This window comes from Mustela nivalis (assembly GCF_964662115.1).
Source record: "Mustela nivalis genome assembly, chromosome: 1".
Classification (NCBI taxonomy): Eukaryota; Metazoa; Chordata; class Mammalia; order Carnivora; family Mustelidae; genus Mustela; species Mustela nivalis.
Window position 1 is genome coordinate 74775828 of NC_139020.1, and position 14887 is coordinate 74790714.

At 40.1% G+C, this 14887-nt stretch overlaps 1 long non-coding RNA gene across 2 annotated transcripts in view; it reads right to left on the reverse strand.

The window, feature by feature from the left end:
- Nucleotides 1–794: 794 nt before the first annotated feature.
- LOC309840286 overlaps nucleotides 795–14887 on the reverse strand; it is an 83939-nt gene continuing 69846 nt past the window's right edge. Inside the window, exon 5 of one of the 2 annotated variants that reach the window (XR_014298572.1) lies at nucleotides 795–985. This is a non-coding gene — a long non-coding RNA (uncharacterized lncRNA). Of the gene's footprint in view, nucleotides 986–2097; nucleotides 3641–14887 lie in introns of those variants that run through there. The other variant, XR_014298573.1, reaches the window with a different exon arrangement.

Here is a 14887-nt window from a genome sequence, read left to right on the forward strand (position 1 = left end):
GCGGCTCCATATTTGTCTGGCATCAAGGCTGGAGCCAGATCTTTCTGATTACTTTCAGGTTTTCCAAGTTAATGAGTAATGTTCTCATGGTAGCTGCTACTCAGGACATTAACTTCTGATTCTGGTATTTCCCCAAAGAGTTGGCAGACAGCAAGCTGGATAAATCACCAGAGAATATAGTACAGCACTCCTTAGGTCTGAGCTTCAGGGGCCACTGGGCATGGAGAACAACTTGATTTATCACCGTCTTGTTGAAGGAAGTGTCTATTTGTTTTTCCATCTTGGGTAGCCTGTCAAAATTTAATATAATGCTGGGGGCGCCTAGAGTCAGTCAGGGGTGTTTTCCCTCAGCAATTCCATGACCTCCTGAACTCTCGTCTCCTGCTCTAATCAGAAAAATTTCCCCTCAGCATATTCTTTTAATAATCCTTTGGACACAGTTGTGGAGGATTCTGACATGCCAGCTACCCTGGACCTGCCAGCCCTAGTTTCCCTCAGCACCTGTCTTCCTTCGGGGCCCCTGTTCTGCTGAAAGGCACTCTGCTGATAGCAGAGGGGCTGAGTCAGCTAACAGGAGGTGTTGGGGAGGTCTGGGAGGTGTGTTTCCAGTTCTGAAAAGCCCACGGAAAAACATCCCTCTCCAGTGCCTCTTTTGTTTGCACCTCATGATAAATGTTCCTTTGGCAGTTTATAAACAGACTGCTAAAATGTCACCTTTTTAGAAGTGTGAGTCGCTTGTTGGAGAGGGATGCTGGGAGTCAGGAGGCCCAGGTGCCGTGGCCTCCTTGGCCTGATTGGGTGATTTGACTATGAGCAGGTTGTTTGTCTGCTGAGTTGGTTTCCCAGTTTGGAAAATTTCAAGATGCCATCCTTCACGCAGATTAAAAAAAAAAAAAAAAAAAAAAGTGACATCGGTGATCCTCTGAAAGTCGAACATGGGGCTTCTGTGTGCCTTTCGGTCTTCACGAATGCCTCTCAGTCCTGTCTGTGAATAGCATGGAAGATGAAAGAACAGGAAGCAAAGAGAGTCTTAGAACAAGAGAAGGCAGCTGGTCTAAAGTGGGAGCAACCCCCCCTTCTATCCCCAGCCCCCTCTTATAGGAGCAACAAGCTCTAGCTCATGGAATGAAGCAGTCTGATAAAACTGGGAATTTACCAGCCAAAACAACCAGCCACAACCAGCTTCAACCAGCCTGCAGAGCGAGAAGGAATTAGGTCATCTTGATAATGCATTTGGGATCCCGAGAAACTAATGTATTGTGAGGCGAAGGAACACATTATTTGAATTCATGCTTGTTCAATTAATGTAGAAATTAGTTGTAATTGGGTTCAGTCCCATCCACCCCAGAGAGCAGATGGAGTCCATTCTGCTTTGCTCATCCATCACACATGGATGAAATTCCATCTGAATTCCAGAGATTCCCAAGAGGCTCATAAAATTATATCTTAGTCGCTATACAGAACACATTGGAAATCAGGAAAATAAAAGTCTTAATTGGTAAAGTGAGGAAGAATGCTGGATGCTTCAGGAAAGGAAAATGCTCACAACTTTATAGCTAGTGGGGCTGGTCCTTCAGATAGAAGCTGTCTCCATTCAATGGCCTCCAAGGCCTATGCCATTCAGGCCCAGAGTTTTCTCAGCTGCATGGTATAATTTTTTTTTTAAGACTTTATTTATTTATTTGAGAGAGAACAAGAGAGCACAAGCCGGGTGAGGGGGCTGCAGAGGGAGAGGGAGGGAGAATCCCAAGCAGACGCCGTGCTGAGCATGGAACCAGACATAAGGCCTAATCTCACAACCCCTGAGATCACGACCAGAGAAAAATCAAGAGTCAGTCACATAACCAACTGAGGCACCCAGGTACCCCCGAATGGTATAATTCTTAATAGCAAAATTCTTAATCTGCTTTACATTTGAATAGTTCAAATAAACCAATTTTTGACCTCAAGCTCAGATTCTTATCACAACCCTTTCTTCCCTTTGACAATAAAAGGTTTAAGAACTGTACCATCTGATACAGTAGCCCCTGGCCACCTTAAGCTCTAGAAATGTACTAGTCCCAACTGACATGTGCTGGAGGAGTACAATACACACTGTGTTTCAAAGACTTAGCACATTACCAAAAATGTGAAGTATCTCAATGATTTTTTTTGCCATCGATTACATACTGAAACGATAATTTTGGGGATATAGTGATTTAAGTAAAGTATATTATTAGAATTAATTGTTTCTTTTTATCCTTTTTAATGAGTCTGCTTGAAAATTTCAAGTTACATAGGTGTATTTCTAACAGACAGCACTGTGTTAGTGGTTTCATTTCAAGTGTGAAAAGAATCTCCAACTTTCTTTCCCACACACACCTTCAAAAAATCTTCTTTTGGTCTAATTTTAAAGTCTTTTTTATGAGACACCAAACTTTTTTGTTGTTGTTGCCACAATTAGGGACAATTTTCAAAATCCAATAATTTTTTTTAAATGGACAATGACTACTCAAGTAGCTTTGTACCTGGAAAGCCAGGCAAGAAACATGGATCAAAGGGATAGTCTCAGATGTTTTCAGGTGAAACATTACATTTTCTTCACCCCAACCTTGCACAATATGGAGGTTTGTATGAGCCCCACTACACAGATTTGCCACAAGTAAGTCATTGCCTAAGAGTCAGGTTATCTAAGTTTTACATATCAGTGGGGCTGGATTCCTATTAGACATAAAAATACTGTAGACAAAAGGAACATCAGAATTAGCAAAGACACTTTAAAAGTGGAGGCAATGGGAAGGACATGGACTCCATCATGTCAGTGTCCAGCCACTCAGAGCCATCTCTCTCTAAAGATATAGTGTCAGATCTCAAGAAAGGTCAGGTTACAAAATTTCTGCCATATAAATGCATTTAAAAAATTTTGTTAAAAAAATTTATTTATTTGAGAAGTAATAAATAAAAAAATTTATTTATTGAGAAGGCAAAGGGAGAAGCAGATACCCTACTGAGCAGGGAGCCTGGCATGGGGCTCGATCCAGGACCCTGAGATCATGACCTGAGCCAAAACCAAGTCGGATGCTTAACTGACTGAACCACCAGGTACCCCAAAGTTCACTTTAATGTTCTTTATATATTAGACATAATTGATTAATAGGTTTGCAATGACACTAACTCTGCAATTCTAATTTGTTGATATTCTTCAACATTAACATCATTCCTTGTAATGAGCTACACTAAGGTACAAATAACTGATACTGGATCTTCCTTCCCTGATATCATCTATTTTAATAAATGGAATTCTTTCTCAGGCCCCTTACTCTTTTTTCCCTTGTCTACTAAATACAGGTAAATCCCAGTTATAGCAGATATATATTTATATGTAACTTTCTTTTATAGATCTGCTCTATCTGGAGTTATTGCCTCTTTTTTCCCCATCTGTTCACTGGCTTGTTCTTCCCACACCTTGAATAGCTCTATAAAACACTTAAGAGTACAATCTTCCATTTTGTCAAAACTGTTACATAGTTCATCCAGTCCATTTTTCTTCCAGGGATAGTTCTTTAAGTGTTTTTTCCTTCAGGATGCCCTGTTTCCTGGATCCTATGTCTTCTATTCTTGGTGTAGTCTCATTTTAATGAAACATTTTCTCCAGTAGCTTCTGAAAAACATCAGAAATAAATTTTTTGAAATTCAACATGTCTGAAATATCTTTATCCTCATATTAGAATGCTTCGAGTTGAAAATAATTTTCCATCATATTTTTGAACTTGTTTTATTGTCTTTTAGTTTTAAATGTTGTGGCTGAGAAGTTTGATGCCATTTTAATTTCTAATTCTTATGTATGATATGTTTTCTCTCTAAAAGATTCTGAACTCCCTGTTTAACATTGGAGATCTTAAATTTTGTGATGGACCTGATACATATCTTTGTTCTTTCATTTCTTAGATCCTTTCAATCTGAAAGCTCATGTTCTGAAGAAATGTCTATATTACTAGGTTTTAATATGGAATATTTTAATATATAATATTAAATTTAATAATTTTCCTTTAATATAAAATTTCCTTTTCCATTATTTTTTTCTCTCTCTCTTTCTGGTTCCAAAGTTTAACTTTGTTTTTTGGTCACCTTTTTTTCTATTGTTTTTCTAAGGAATTTTTATCATTCCCTTTCACAGTGGAGGCTGTTCTTAAAAGATCTTGAATATCATAATTCAGCTTAAGCTACTCAGTGTGTTTGGATGGAGTCTATTGGTGTGGACTTTACTGTAGGGCAATTGCATGACAATCTGGCTTTTTCAGAAGACTGTCAAACATCAATTTTTGGGTATCTTTGTTCTGAGGTTGTTCAGTTTCTTGAGAGGATCCTCTGATCCCCTGCTTGGGGGTCTTTAGGAAGCACATTTGTCTGTCTAATTTTGGACATGTTATGTTTGAGGTGCCCATGAGACATGCAGGTGGAGATGTTGAGCAGGTGGGGATCTATTGGATGTATGGGTTTGGGGCTCAGAAGAGAGCATTAGGCTGAGACATCTAATGGGGCTGGTGTGGGTATATAGATAGTAAATGACAGGGCTGACGTTACCTATGGAAGGAATGTAATGTGAGGAAGAGGTCCTGGGCAGAATTTCTGAAGAGTCACAAAACATCAGGGTGAGAGAAAGAGAAAGCATGTGGCTAGGGAGATTGGAAAGGAGAGGTTAGAAAGGTGGAAAGAAAAGAGTATGAGAGTATGGCTTCATGGAAACCAGAAGTCTCCTGACCCAAGTGTTTTTTCCTAAAATGAGGTTAGAGCCCCCTCATATGCTCTTCTCCAGGTTGCACTTTATATCATGTACTATAGTAAGCATTTACGTAATTGATTCATTTGTTCACTGAATAAATATCTAATGAGCACCTACTATGTGCCAGAATTGTTTCAGGATACAGATACAGCAGGTACAAGACAGACAGGGTCCCTGTTTCCATGAAGTTTATCTTCTAGTGGGGATTAACAGGTAGGGCTAATAAGGAAGGAGGTAGAGCAAGAGAGAGGTCAAGTGTGGCAAATGCTTCTGGGAAGTCAGTGACAATGAGGACCGAAGAGCATCCAATGGATTTTTCCACATGGAGCTCACTGGAGACACTAGTGTGGTGGGAACAGAAACCAGACCAGAGAGGGCTAAGGAACAAATGATGTACCAATCGAGAGAGGAAACACAGATAACTTTGGTGGGAAGAATGAGCAAAGGGGGTGGGAATAGAACAGCACCTGTAATATCTTCATATAGGAAAAAAATTCAGTTAAGAATGATTGGAACATGTTTAACAGGTGATTGAAAGGATCAAATTGCTAGAATAAGATTGAAAAGCTAGCAGAGAACAAGGGCAGATACTGAGTAGCTTGAGGTTTCTTAGGAGAGGGGTAGAGAAAGGTACAGGAATGCATCTGGGGAGATTTGCCATGGATAGCAGAAGGGGCTTGCTCCAAGGGTGGAGGCTGAACATGGGATGTTTAAATGAGTGAATTTAAAGATTTGTGAGCAGCAGTGGGTGTAGTATAGGGGAAACTCGCTGGAAATGACGTTCGGGAAGTACATGGCAGAGGAACTTATGGCCATCCTGGGTGATGTTTCTGTTGCCAGGAGGACGGAGTAGATGGAAGGGAGAGGAAGGCTGGGTCAATGTTCTCAGTGCAAAGCCTTTAGGTGATGGCCTGGCTCATGGGCTCCACCCAGGGACTGAAAGTCGGGGAGAGGTGGATCCCTAAAAGTCTCAGCCACAGTCCTAAGAAGGCATACCGTGTGCAGGGAGGCAAACCTCAAATGCTGGCTATGGGTCATGGACAGTAGTCCCCAGTAGATGCTCCATATGGAATCAGCCTGCCGCATGGGACCAGCTCCAGAGTTGAGGCTGGGGACTTCTGTTGTTCCCTTCTACCTTAAAGCCCCACAGTTTATGCACGGTCCTGCAAAGTTCAATTTAAACCCAGAAACCTAGAAGTTGTGTCAATAGTGGCTTCTGTTGTTAGACAAAACAGTGTTTGGGGCAGGTAAGGCTTGTATTCCCTTAAGCTCCAGGTGGAGAGACATAGCATTTTTATTTAGAGCAGCGTTGGTCAATAGTGCTGTAGCATATACCAAAATCATCTGGAGAGCTTGTGAAAAAAAAAAAAAAATGATTGTTAGGTCCTACTCTCGGAATTTCTGATTCAGAGGGGTTGGGGTGGGGTTTGGAAAATTTGCATTGCTAACAAGCTCACAGGTGCTGGTGATGCTGCTGGCCCAAGGACTACACTTTGAGAACCACGGATTCAGAGCACTGTTACAAATTCTGATAGCACATTGGAATCACCTGGGGAATTTTAACACTCACATGGTCTGGGGTAAGACGTGAACATCAGGAATTGTCCAAGCTCTGCTGGTGATTTGACAATGAGGACTGAGAGTCTCTGGTTTAGAGAATTGGCCCCACTTGAGAAAAGCACATTGAACAATTGATTTCTTCTGTTCTTGGAGCAGCCGTGGTTATTTACTTCTTCTGTTCAGACAGTCAGTTTCCAAGAGATGGTTCATTATATACCTTATGCCCATGAGAGTTGTGAAATAGTCCTGTATTTGACTTTAGGTTGCTGCTGTTTTTACCCAGATCATCACAGAGTGTGATTTTTAATCCAGAAGGAATTATGGCATTTGTTTATCTGAAAAGACCCATTTTGATCAATTTGCAATTTAAGGGGATATTTGGAAATGTGGTATAGTTCATTTCTTTAATGGAAATGACTTGGCTCATTAAGCCCCACCAATAGGTTTCCACTTGAAAAGCTTTATAACTTCCTGGTCAGGCCTGGGCAGGGTACGTACTTGAATGTGGAACCCACAAAACTTGCTTCTAGGCTGTCTACATTAGGAACTAATAGAAACCAGGATAGGGGCGCCTGGGTGGCTCAGTGGGCTAAAGCCTCTTGCCTTCCACCCAGGTCATGATCCCAGGGTCCTGGGATCAAGCCCCGCATGGGGCTCTCTGTTCAGCTCTCTGTTCAGGCTCTCTGCCTACTTGTGATCTCTGTCTCTCAAATAAATAAAATCTTCAAAAGAAAAAAAAAAAAACAGGATAAAAGTACTATGTGGTGCTTTTGGTACTCAGCAAGTCATCATTTACTCCTTACTTCTCAGTTGATCTATACTTTGCTAATTCTCTCCACTGTTGACTAGTTTAAAGCTCCTTCTCTAGGATCCATGATTCTAGTTTGTAGTTTTAGCCAAGTTATAATGAAGTCCTTCTATTATTCCTATGACCAAATTAAGTTAACAAATTTTAAGGGCGATCCCCAGATTTCACAAGTTAAAAAAAAAAAAAAAAGCCTACAGTGTAACATAATAAAACCTGTTTGGGGATGCCTGGGAGGCTCAGTTGATTAGGCATCTGCCTTCAGCTCAGGTCATGATCTGGTGTCCTAGAATTGAGCCCAGCCAGTCTCCTCTCTGGCTCCTGGCTCTGCGGGGAGTCTGCTTAGTCCGCTTCTCCTTCTTCCTTTGTCCCTCCCCCACATTGTGCTTGTGTAGGCACCCTTATTTCTCTCTTTCTCAAATAAATAAATAAATAAAATCTTGAAAAAAAAAAAGCGCATGTTTGTGGTGCTGTTTAAGAGTATGGATTTGGGGGGCATCTGGGAGGGTCAGTGGGTTGAGCCTCTGTCTTTGACCTTCTGAGGTCATGGTCTCAGGATTCTGGAATTGAGCTCTGTGTCAGGCTCTCTACTCAGCAGGGAGCCTGCTTCCCACCCACCCCCCTCTCTGCCTGCTTCTCTGCCTACTTGTGATCTCTGTCAAATGAATAAATAAAATCTTTAAAAAGAGTATGGATTTTGGAGTCTGAATGCTAGATTCAATTTCCTAAAAACTAAAGCACTTTACATAACTTACAAATTACATAACTTCCCTGAGTTTTCATTTCTTTATCTGTAAAATGGGAATATTAAATCACCTGGCAATAACTACTTCACAAGTTGTATCAAAAGACACAATGTGTGAATGCTTTCTGTAAACTGTTAAATAAAATACAAATGTTAATGATTTCTACCACAGGGTTTACAACATGTGAAATTTTGGAATGAATTTTTAGGGATAATTGAGGTTTCTGTGCAAATGTTTTTATTTCAATGAAAGTGGAAACATTTCCCTCATGTTTAGCAATCCTGGGACCAGGCCAAATAACTTACCTACTTGCTCCAGAAAATATTTGTTCCCAGAGAGTAAGACTGAGGTTAAGATGACTTATCAAAAGTAACAGCTTGCTCAGTAAGCTCAACTTCAAGACTCTCTCCTCCCAGCCTGACAACCCAAAGCCATTGAGGTGTAATAGTCCCAGTCTCCTCCCTTCCAAGTCTTGCCTTCAAGTCATCCATCCCAGGCCCTAAAGTCCTATGAACATCCTCTCTTGACTTTCACTTTTTGAGACACATCCTGGAGTGTCAAGGTGGTTTTCTTCCAATACAATACAGACAAAAATCTTAGTTTTTCTTAATTAACAGGTTTTCCCGATGGTCTTTTAAGGAGCCGATGCAATTCTATTGAAAAATCTTTCCAACTTTCTTCATCTAAGTAGGGATGGCTGCCCATGAAGAACATAAGGGAATCTTATCTATTTCCAGATATTATTCAGTGCCTTAATTGATCTCTGAGTACTGATTTTTTATCCAAACGCATAGCCCACTAAACAATCTAAACCTCTGGATAGTTGAGCCTTGATGAGTGGAAATAAAGTGGAATAGTCTTCAAAACTGGCTACCTACCTTAGAATCTTTGGGGGTGGAGCCCAAGAACAGGGTAGGTTCCATGGGAGCCTCTGATTTAATGTTAATTAATTAGGGATCATTAATTAGGTATTGGTTAGGTTCTCAAAACTCCACAGGCATCACAGTCTCCTGAGGGGCTTAGTAAGAATGCAGTTTCCTGAGCCTCATGTCCAGAGATTCTAATTCATAGACATTGGGTGGGAGCCCAGCATCCATATGTTAATCAAGCATCTGGAGTCTTCTACTGACCAATTTTGGGAAGGGTAGATTGATGTGGAAGAAGTAAGATTCTCACAACTGCAGGAAACTGATTATGATTAAAATCTTTAAATAATATCTAATAATGAGGTACACCATTTCCTGAGATAATACTTTTTAAATTCTGAGCTTTAGTTTCCTCATTTGCAAAATGGAATTGCTACCATAAGAGATGTCCTATTTTTGTCTTTGTCAGTACCTTGACTGAAATCTGCATAGTGAAAGAACAATTGGCAATTTGGTTAAGATCCTGTTTTGAATTCTATTGTTAATGTTGCTAAGCTCCTTTAAATTTAATGTGTTGCCTTAAATAGAATATTCATTCTCTTGGAATAAGTCCAATTATATGTAAGTGTTTTAAATATATTTGATTTGTGCTCATCTTAGAATTTGAGCTTAATCAATATTGTCATATGATCACAAATATAATCAGTACAAAAATCTTAACAAGTAAACAGCTGAGGTCCTAAAAGTGCCAGGTACTATAGGACAGGAGTTGACGAGACGTGACACGTACATATAATTATAAAACAAGACCAACTATAATAAATAAACAAGAAAGTTCTGGGTCCAAAGGATAGAAACAAATCTATGAGAAGGTGGCACTTTTAAACAGAATTTATATTATATCTGAGAATTATATCTCAACACATCTGTTATTAAAAATACATATTTAGCAGCAGTCCCACTTTTGGGTATATATCCAAAATAATCAAAATCAAAATAAAGAGATATTTTCATTCCTGTGTTCATTGTAGCACTATTCACAATAACCAAGATATATAAATTACCCACATGTGTATCAACAAATAAGTGGATAAAGAAAAGGTATAATTCACACAATGGAATATTATTTAGCCTTTAAAAAGAAGGAAATGCTGTCATATATGACAACACCGATGAATCTGGAGGATATAGAGGATATAAGGCTAAGTGATAAGCCAGAAGGACAAATGACTCCCCTTAGATGAGGGATCTAAAATAATGAAACTCATAGAAGCGGAGAACAGGATGGTAGTTGCCTGGAGCTGGTTGCAGGAGGCAGAGGGAAATGGGAGTTATTTAGTAAAAAGTCTTAGATATATGAGATGAATAAGGAGTAGAGATCTGCTGTACAACTTGGTGCCTCTAGTTAAAAATACTGAATCGTGTACTTAAAAATGTATTGACACTAGATCTCATGTTAAGTGTTCTTACAACAATAAGAGACACAAGAAAACTTTTGGAAAGGATGGACATGTCTATTACCTTGACTACAATGATGGATTCATGAGTATCACATTATGTCCAAACCCATGAAGTTATATACATTAAATATGTGCATTTTTTACACATCAATTATGATGTGGGAAACAAAGGCAAAAGAAAAAAAAGCGAATTTTTCTTACTACTTAAACCCCACTGGCAAGTCCTTGAAAAGGCAGAGTGAACTTCCTCTAAGAACTCAGCTTCTTTGATGTTGATCCTTTGCTGAAGGCAAAAGGCAATCTTAGGGGCTCCTGGGTGGCTCAGTCATTAAGCACCCACTCTTGGATTTGGCTCAGGTCATGATCTTGTTGGGGAGCCCTGCATGGGGCTCTGTCCTCAGTGTGGAGTCTGCTTCTAATTCTCTCTCCCTCTCCCTCCTGCTCTCTCTCTCAAACAAATAAAAAATCTTTAAAAAAAAAAAAAGGCAATTTTTTGTTAACATTGTCCTAACCTCCAGGATTCTACTTATCTCTACCCCTCAAGATACATACTAGAAGTCTTCCAAGCATATGGCCCATTGATATACACCTGAAGGGTCTCATGAGTAAGGTTTTACTAGACAGTAATAAGTGACCTTTTCCTAACAATGGCTAGCCCCCTCAAGATCCTGCAAACCTTGTTTCCAAAATTCGCTAGAGACTTGCACCATCCCTAAGCCTCTCCCAGCTTGAAAGTGAATAATGTGCCACTCCTCATGACCCCAGTGCTGCTCTTTCTGCCCACAGGTCCTGTCCCCATGCTTTAATAAAATCACTTTTTTCCACCAAAGTCATCTCAAGAATTCTTTCCTGACTGTTCGTTCTGAACCCCAATATTTCCACATCAGATTATACCTCATAGAGCTGTAAAAAATGCACATTTGGAAATGTAAAATTAAGATAAACCTTTTTCTTCTCTATATAAAAGTAGTATCAAGACAGTCAATTCAGGAATGATGTGGTGTTCCACAAGGTCAGGGAACCATGCTCTGTCATCTTCAGCATGTGGCTTCCCTCTATGATTCCAAATGGCTATTTGGGTTTCAGTGACCACGCTGGCATCTAAGGCAGCAGAAAGAAGTAAGGGAAGGATGAAAAGCATGGTCTTTCTCTACAATACTTCCTGGAAGTTGTGCATGTCACTTCTTATATCTCCTTGGCAGAAGTAAGTCATGTGACTATATCCAATTAAAGGGAGGCTGGAGGACGTAGTCCTTACTCAGAGCAGCCTGAAGTCTGGTACTAGCATTCAGTAGGAAAAGAATATTTCTTATTAATGAGGAGAGAGAGGACAAATTAGTAGGCTCTGATACATGAACATTCTGTAGATGGTCTTGAATACCATGTTAGCATAGTTTGTTCTTAATTCATCAAGCAACTTGGAGACAATAGATTATTTTGAGGCAAAATGTGACATTATTTAGAAATGTAATTTCTGGCAGTGATATGTAGGATGGTTTGAAATGAGGAGAAACCAGAAGCAGGGAGACCAAATAGGTGATCATAATACACAAAGCAAGAGATACTATGGACAGAGTTTAGGCAGGCAGCAGGAGGACTGAGAAGAGACACTCAGTTGAAAGAATACAAGGGCTCCAGTAGATAGGAACTGAGTAAAATGGGCTCCCACCTTCCCAGCAAGAAGGTGGGGTGTGTATGGGGGGTCTTCTGCATGACTATTCTTTTGGGAGGATAGCTACTTGGGCCCCTGGAGGGGTACAGCTCAAACTCTGAACACCACTGGGACTGAGAGTAAAATAACACACCTTCTGGCATCTCCTACAGCAGGAGATAAAAATCATTATCAATATCTCACATTTTACAGATCACCAAATACCCTGTTAAGTAGGTATATAATCACTTCTAACTCTGGCCTCAAGATGGGTAATCATTATATAACAGAGCCAGTATTTGAAAATGCTCCAACAGTACATAAAAATTAGCATTTATGTACTGTTTTGTAGTTTGCAAAAAGTTTCTAAACCACTCAATCATTCCCTTAAATGAGATACCCATTCAATAGCTGAGAAGACTGAGAAATAGCCATGTTGAGTAAGAGCCTATGGGCTGTGATGGGAAGGGATGACACCGAGGTCTTAATTGAGATCTTCTTGTCTCCTAATCCAAAGGTCGCCTTTCTTTGCTGCTTAAATGAGCAGAAAATGGCCATTTCTGGACGTGTTTGTGTGTAATGTGTGCTGTGCATTTGGTTATTGGAAAAAATGGAGAATGCTCCGAATAACCTGAGAATCGTGATTATCTTGTCATCATCAAAAATTTCTCCTGGGTGAAAGGGCCAGTGTTCCCTGTGATAGGAATGGTTTCTCCAACCAGGACATTGAGACTGGGTAGTATTTCCAGCCTTCCTAAATTACTTGTACATATTCCCTTGGTTGGTGTGGCAACGTGCTTCTCTTGTCACTCCTGATTTATGCAGGCCTTTCATGGTGTTCATTGAACTTACTGAGACTTCTGGGTTGGCTCATGGCCCATCCACATCTCCTTAAACCCTTCCTACCTCAAGTCAACAAAGATATAAAGCATGCTTTTAGCCTACTTAAGAGAATTAAATGCCTGCTAACCTAGAATAAATTACATCTGGTTAGGAAAGAAAATAGGAAGTATACTGTAGTTATTGATAACACGAGGAGTTTGGGACCAGCCCAAACATCTCATCATCACTAGGGCTTTATGTGCCCTATTTATTTATCATCACGAGCAAATAATGATAGATTTATTCAATGAAATGTTATTTACTCATTGAAAAATGGTAGCAAAAAGACTTTAGCCACACATACAAAAATACATTATATAACAAGGGAGGGGAGAAAGCAGTTAAATGTGCCCCACAGTTTTTATTATGTGAAGGAAATCTAAATATGCCACCCCAAAATATGCCAACCTGGCATAAAAATTGCTTTGAGCTGATAACAATTAAGAAGCAACAAATACAGAAAGAGCTTTCTGGCTTCCCCCATCTGCCTAAAAGCAGGATATAAATCTTCCTTTGTGAAGGTGTCCCCCTCCCTGCTCCTGGACCAGAAGAGCAGTCATTATCATTGGAGACAGAAAGTTGGCCCTGCGATGGGTCTGCACAAACAAATCATACTGAAGTAACCCTTATCTTCCAGTAGTTTCCTCCATTTATTTACCTTCCCACAATTTACCACCCCCCCCCCCGCCCCGAGCACGAATCCTTTTTCTTTCGTCTTGCACTTCTCCACAAATTTCTCATCCTTTATTAAGACGGTATATAAGCCCCAGATTCTGACAACTCCTTTGAGTGACTCATTACTGAGTCTGCCAGTGTATGTACACATTGGATACATAAATAAGCTCTGGGGTTTTTCTTCTCCTGTTCACCTGTTCTTTGTCAGTTTAATTTGCAGGGCCCCAGAGCTAACCTAAGAGGATAGAGGAGAAAGTTCTTCTTCCTCTACACATGTTAAATAAAAAGGAAAATGGCAGGAAGAAAATATACCACCATGCTAATATTGGTTATGTAGTGTAGTACATTCAAACAGGAAAAAAAAATCTTAAAGCAGTATTGCAGTATTTTGTAAGGACTGAAAATTACCTGAACATAGCATCTGAATGGTTACAAACAAATTTGGCTCAGGAGTTAATCAACAATAATACCTTGAGGGGTACTTTGATTTAGGCCTTCATAAAGAGAATAGAACTCAATGAGAGTGAGTAAACCCATGCTATGAGGCAAGAGATACACAGTTTGACAACACAGTTAACAAAAGCATGACGAAGAGGCAGGCTCTGGAGTCAGACTGTTATTGGCAAGGGTTTGGGCAAGTTGCTTAAGCTTTCTATGCCTCAGTTTCCTCTTCTTTGAAGTGGGGGTAACAGTAACTGCTTGGTGGCGTGGTTGAGGATGAAATAATACTGCCTATATACAGTAAGCACTCAATAAATATTACTAGAGCCATTCTGAAAATGATTCTTTTCTTGCTAAAAAAAAAAATGTTCATAATCATCAGCTATGTGTAGCAAATGAATGACTTTATCAAATGTTTTGCAACTTTATTGGCCCTTCCAACTGTTTGATTACCTAAAACATCTCCCTGGGCCCTGGAAGTTTCTCTCTGGTCTGGGAGCTCTGTGGTCTCCTTTTTGGGTCGAGAAATAACTTCATATATGAAGTCCAAAATAAAATGATTTCCACAAGTGGTCGGAAATACAGATGCCATGATATGTCCTGAGAAATGCTGTCATATGTCCCGTTTCCCATTTGGCAGCACACAAGGGAGGGTCACAGGCTCCAACATATATTAGGCATGAATAGTGGGTAAAATGGAAGTGGCATGGGTGAATCAGCTGTAGGAGGCAGAAAGTGTCATTATGAGGATGACAGACTAGAAGCGATGTTTTGCCACAAATTAGCTTTGTGACCCTGGGCAAATGGATTCCCTCTGAAAGGAGAGGAGGAAAGAGGGAGCATAGCTGGATAGATTCCAACACGAAAATTCTATGTCTATGCACCTCTCCCAGGGACCACTTCCTCTGAAATGACAGAGGAAACAATGCAGGTCCTCATAGGCCTCTACTGACTCACAAGATCCCAAGCAGATTACAGTGGGCCCTCCACCCTTCTTCACCAGTAAAGTCTGACTCAAGCTGAATTTAGGTTGAGTTGA